This window comes from Ursus maritimus, unplaced genomic scaffold (genome assembly GCF_017311325.1).
Source record: "Ursus maritimus isolate PB19 unplaced genomic scaffold, ASM1731132v1 scaffold_16, whole genome shotgun sequence".
Taxonomy (NCBI): Eukaryota; Metazoa; Chordata; class Mammalia; order Carnivora; family Ursidae; genus Ursus; species Ursus maritimus.
In genome coordinates this window covers 257,073-263,643 of record NW_024424008.1, presented here as the reverse complement: position 1 = coordinate 263,643, position 6,571 = coordinate 257,073, and the positions used below count along the sequence as shown (strand labels likewise).

The window sequence follows — 6,571 nt, the reverse complement described above, 5'->3', positions numbered from 1 at the left end:
TCCCCTGAAATGTGAGTTGTTGAGGCAATATGGAAGTCAGAATGTCTGGGGGTAAGGGGAGCCAAAACAGTATTTATAGGAGTATAGACCCTCTTACAGGTGTTTCCATTGATGGCGGGACATGAGTTTGGAAAAAGCTTCAAGAAAAGGCAAGGTTAAAGGAAAGTGGGGAACAATTTAGGACGAGGAACAGATTTAAGGACAGCTTTAGAGAAACTGCCAAGACCAGAGATGAGCATGGCATACATAGTAGAATGTGCGTGTATGCCGGGAAGGAGGGAATGTGTGCGGTGTGTGTGCTGGGGCTGGGGAAGGAGGAGGAAGGCTGTTTTAGATAGCATCATGCAAAGGTGTCAAAATGGTAAGTAAATCTTTCCAATCAGTTTTCAGGTTCCAGAGTTCAAAGTGGGATCCAAGCTATGTCAACATTCCCCATGCAGGCAGCCCCTGATAACACTTCAATGGCCCCCACCTTCTTGTTGGTGGGCATGCCAGGTCTGTCAGCTGTCCCTCCTGGTGGACGAGTACCACTCATCACCATCTACCTTCTCTCTGCCCTGGGCAACGGTACTATCCTCTGGGTCATTGCCCTGGATCCCACCTTGCACCGCCCAATGTACTTCTTCCTCTTCCTGCTGAGTGCTGTATCTGATGTTGGCTTGGCCACGCCCTGATGCCCACCCTGCTGGGTCTTGCCTTTGCTGGCGTCGTGCTGTCCCTGCCTCAGCTTGCCTCCTGACAGATGTTCTTTGTCCACGTCTTTTCTGTCATGGAGTCCTCTGTTTTTCGCCATGGCCTTGGATCGAGCTAGCTATCTGCCGCCCTCTCCACTACCCAACGCCTCCTCATCGATGTCCGCGCAAGATTGGTGTGGCTATCGCTTCCGATGCTTGGTCTCCACCTGCCCCTGCCATTCCTCCTGCCCACATGCCCTACTGCCACCCTCAGATTCTGACCCATTCTTACTGCCTGCACCCAGATATAGCCCATTTGGCCTGCGGAGCTTGGAGTGCAGTCTACAGCCTCTTTGGTGGTTCTGTCAGCTATGGGATTAGACCCCTGCTGATTTTCTTCTCCTATGGCCTAATTGGCAGGGTGTTGCAAGGTTTTGGACCCAGGGAGGATCGCTGGAAGGCAGCTCAAACCTGTGCTGCCCACCTCTCTGCTGTGCTCCTCTTCTATGTGCCCATGATCCTCCTGGCCCTCATTGACCGTCTCAGGGTGCCAGTACCTCAGCCTGCCCATACTCTTCTCTCCTATGTCCACTTCCTGCTTCCTCCACTGATAAACCCGATTCTCTATAGTGTCAAGATGAAGGAGATTCGAGAGAAATACTCAAGAGGTTACAGTCCAAGAAGGTGGGTTGGGCTCAATGAGGAGGAGGCCCTCCACATTTGGTGGCTCAAGGCTACCTGGTACTAAGGTTTCCACAACAAGAACTCAGTTCACCATGCATGAAATGTGACTCGGGTACACATAAGCACATATACATGGATGCCCACTGTCCTTGCAAGCATGCATGTGGACATTTAGGAAGCTTACAGGTTCAGAGAATGGCAGTGGTCTCTCCACTGTTTCACTACAGATCCACGGCATAGAGAGCCCAGGATCAGGTCTTCCCAACCTTCCAAGTGTGTCTTGGTGGTTGTTTTGTGTTAATTTCCTACACACACATCTACACCCCAATAACTGAGGAAACTCTAGGAGTTAAACAGCAACACAGCAGAGAAACGGAAGACTGAAACATCTGATGGCATTCAACGTGTGTGTACATCGCTTTACAGACCTTTTCATGGATTGTAATATATGTCATGTATACAATCACATATCATTGATCTATTATTAGCCTCATAGTCTGACTTAGTTCATATGGTATAAAGTGCTCCCCCTCTCTATAAAACAAACAAGAGCTCTGGAATCCTAACAAGAATTACATTATTTTTATAGATTAAATGTAAGAGAGATCAACATTTATGATGATAAGCTTTCACATCCAAGAATATATGATAGATGTTTCACTTATTAACACTGTTTAAAAATTTTTCAATAAAATTATTTGCATTAAATTTATTTCTATAATTTTAAAATGTATATTTTGTAGCTTTTATAAATAAAATATATCCCTGTTTCTATTTCCACATACATATTGTTTGATTGAGAAAAACATTTCTATCTTGCATTAATATGTATTTTACCAAATTATTGTATGAATTATTGTAGATTTTTATTTTTGATTTTATTTGCATTTAGCATATGTAAGTAAAAATAATGATGACTGGTAATTTTCCTACTATTCACACAATGTATTTCATTTAATTTATTGGACTATGAAAAATTAAAAGTGACCATTCAGATCTTGATTTTGAAACGAAATGGCATTAATGTTTCACCTGTTAGAACAACAGTTGGTTGCTAGATCTCTGGGAAAACTTTCAAGATTTAAAAATATACATGTATTCTAATTTTATTGATTTTTAATAAGCTTACTTAATGAATCCTACTAAGTGTTTTTCAGCACCCAGTAATATAATTATCTGCTGTTTTTTTAAGGATTTATTCATTTATTTGAAAGAGAGAGCATGCACAGGAGTGGGGGGCGGGGCAGAAGGAGAGGAGAGAGACAATCCCACACAGATTCCCCACTGAGCACGAAGCCCCATCTGGGCGAGGCAGAAAATTAGAGAAAAGAGGCTTATAATTTGATTGTGAAAATTGATTTTCCACTTTCCAATATATATATTGGAGACAGACAAAGGTGTGTGTGTATACATACACACAGAGCATTAAAAAAGCACAAATTCTTAACCTTGATGTACTTATTCCAGCATCCGTCTGGGATTGTAATGGAATTATATGGCCTGATTATGTCTATCCTACACATCCCAGCATTCCTTGAATCCATCTGCATCATTCTAGGTTAAAAATTCCTTGATCTCTAGATCCAGAAATGGCTTTAAGGTCATCAGGAGGAAAAGCAGCTGGAACTAGAAAAACGACAACAACAACGACAAAAACAACTGGTGTTTTTATTTTGTTTTGTTTTCTTTTGTTTTCGGGAGCAAGGCAGTGAGTACTCTGCCCCTAGAAGGACTAAATTTAGGTTAAAGGAAAATTTACCGAAGAAAATTTAGGTAAAATATTAAAGAAATGATTATCTTCTTCCTCTCTTTCTTTCTCCAATTCAAATTGCTTCCCCCCCCCTCCTCCATTTCTTCCCTTCCATCATTCCTCTTTTTATTTACTGTTAATATCATAATTTTAACGTAAAAGCTATGAATTTCACAATGAAAATACTCCTTATAAAAGGAGTTGCTCTCAACGGCTCTCTCTGAGGCCCTTCTACATCTTTATATGCTTGTGGAAATTCCCCCATTGTCCTGGAGCTACCTCCATCCTTTCAAAAACCCTTGGCCCATGGAAACCTTTTTCTGACCCATTTCTCTTCTCTGAGGTTAAAAAAAAAAAGTAAAGAAATCGAATTTGGTAACTATGCCACCCTCATTGATTTATGGAGTTAAATGGGAACTAAAGTTTGCACCAGAAAAGAACAGAGTGGCTTTTCAGTTTGACAGGGAGAGATGGCTCAGACCTCACTTGGAGACAACCAGCCTTCTGTCAACCTACAACCTCTCCTGGTGAGAACATCAGGGTTTGAGATATTGTCATGACTCAGCTTCTCAGAGTGTACCACTTCAAATCTTTTGGCCTTGTGTCCAGACATTGTTGCAACAACCAGACCCATGGCTCATTGGCTGGCTCCACAAAGGGAGCACATGATAACCTCTTGCCTTAGGCCTGCACTGTGTTCCTCTTGCTTCTTGCCCCAGGGCTGACACGAGGCATGACACATTCTCGGGTATTCACTTGGTATTCATACATGTGAAAAAGTATGGGGAATTAACAACTCATAGGATAAACATTGACCAATGGTAAATAAGGTCCAATGAATAAAGATTTCCCTCCTTATTTTCCTGGATGGACTACCATGAGATATATTTGATAAGGCTTCAGAGTTGGGTCTGCAGGGATGGTCCAATAGTCACCCATAAAGGTGACGGGCTCATTATTTATTTACCATCTCTCAGCTCCAAATTCCTTTTTGCTTGTCTATGATGATGGTGTTGGACTCTGTAATGTCAATACTTTTCTTTTGTCACCTGACATGATGTTAAGACTCGTCAGTGGAAGGCAGTGGAGGAACACTGGAGGGAGAAGAGTTTTCTCTTCCTAGTTTCTGTGTACTTTGTTGACGGACTCCCACAGAATATGCTATTTTTCCATTGCTTGGCACTGTGCACTTTCTTCAGTACTCGGTTCTAGCAGTGCAGAGTTTCCTCCATTATTAACCACTGAGCTTCTTCTCCGGTCTTCACTGGATCAACAGGGACATAACCAGAGGCACAGACAGTATGTAGCAGCACTCTAGCTCAGGGAACATCTCCTACCTCATCTCTTAAGCACTGTAGAGGAAGAAGAAGAAGGAAAGGAGAGAAAGAAGAAGAAAGAAGAAGAAGAAGAAGAAGAAGACGCGACAACTACTATGAAGACTAGGAGGAAGTGGAGGTGGAGAAGGAGAGGACAAGAAGAAGAGGAAGGTGAGGGGAGGTAGGAAAGAAGGAAAGGATGGGGGCAAGAGCGGAAGGGGAGAAGGAGGAGAAAAAGGAAGAAGAGAGAGAGGAGGATAGCTTGGCACTTTTTTCTACTTTCCTAATACCAAATGTTTAACTTACCAAGGCTAAAGAAAGCAGACAAAGAAAAAGAAATTGCAACTAGAGACAAATCCAAAATTACAATATCAGCCTGATCCCCAAAATAATAAAAACCTTGAATCTTTCCTGTATACTTAGACTCCTAAAAGAACAGTTCTATACCAGATTTTTGTTATGGTGATATCTTAAAATAAATCCTGACCTTTGTGAACATGATGATCAGCAATTCACCATAAACAGATTACTGTAAACCTAATAGTCATGGTAACCTATTGTGTGATTTGTTCCCCTATAAATGTATGTTAGGTTGCGGAATTTGTGAGCATAGCTTCTGAAGTCTGACAGCTTTGAACTCTACAAATAAATTCTCACTTTCTTTTTTCAAATACTTGTTTTTCTCAAAACTTCATTTGACATATCATACATCAGGGAACACTGAGAAAAAGTAAGAGAAAACCAGCAAGGACCTAGATGGAGAGTTAGAGGAAGCTGGGCATAACAGCTGCTCAGGCTGAGTGAGGAGGGCCTTCCAGCTTCATCAAGTTTCAAAAAGAACTATGGTGAGACCTCCATCTGGAAGTCCTCCTGCCACACATAGACCAATGGAATAGAACAGAGAACCCAGAAGTGGACCCTCGGCTCTTTGGGCAACTAATCTTTGATAAAGCAGGAAAAAACAATCAGTGGAAAAAAGACAGTCTCTTCAATAAATGGTGCTGGGAAAATTGGACAGCTACATGCAAAAGAATGGAACTTGACCACTCTCTCACACCATACACAAAAATAAACTCCAAATGGATGAAAGACCTTGATGTGAGACAGGAATCCATCAAAATTCTAGAGGAGAACATAGGCAGCAACCTCTATGGCATCGGCCAAAGCAACTTTTTCATGACACATTTCCAAAAGCAAGAGAAATAAAAGATAAAATGAATTTATGGGACTTCATCAAGATAAAAAGCTTCTGCACAGCCAAGGAAACAGTCAAAAAAACTAAGAGGCAGCCCACGGAATGGGAGAATATATTTGCAAATGACACTACAGATAAAAGACTGGTATCCAAGATCTACAAAGAACTTCTCAAACTCAATACACGAGAAACAGATAAACAAATCAAGAAATGGGCAGAAGATATGAACAGACACTTTTCCAATGAAGACATACAAATGGCTAACAGACACATGAAAAAATGTTCAAAATCATTAGCCATCAGGGAAATTCAAATCAAAACCACACTGAGATACCACCTTACGCCAGTTAGAATGGCAAAAATAGACAAGGCAAGAAACAACAATTGTTGGAGAGGATGTGGAGAAAGGGGATACCTCCTACATTGTTGGTGGGAATGTGAGCTGGTACAGCCACTCTGGAAAACAGTACGGAGGTCCCTTAAAAAGTTAAAAATTGAGCTACCCTATGACGCAGCCATTGCACTACTGGGTATCTACACCAAAGATACAGACGTAGTGAAGAGAAGGGCCATATGCACCCCAATGTTCATAGCAGCAATGTCCACAATAGCTAAATCGTGGAAGGAGCCGAGATGCCCTTCAACAGATGACTGGATTAAGAAGTTGCAGTCCATATATACAATGGAATATTACTCAGCTATCAGAAAGAACGAATTCTCAACATTTGCTGCAACATGGACGGCACTGGAGGAGATAATGCTAAGTGAAATAAGTCAAGCAGAGAAAGACAACTATCATATGATTTCTCTCATCTATGGAACATAAGAACTAGGAAGATCGGTAGGGGAAGAAAGGGATAAAGAAAGAGGGGTAATCAGAAGGGTGAATGAAACATGAGAGACTATGGACTATGAGAAACAAACTGAGGGCCTCAGAGGGGAGGGGGTGGGA

General features: G+C 41.7%; 1 pseudogene; it reads left to right on the top strand.

The window, feature by feature from the left end:
- The first annotated feature begins 333 nt into the window (after positions 1-333).
- On the top strand, positions 334-1,376 carry LOC121102839 (annotated as a pseudogene).
- Positions 1,377-6,571: the final 5,195 nt, after the last annotated feature.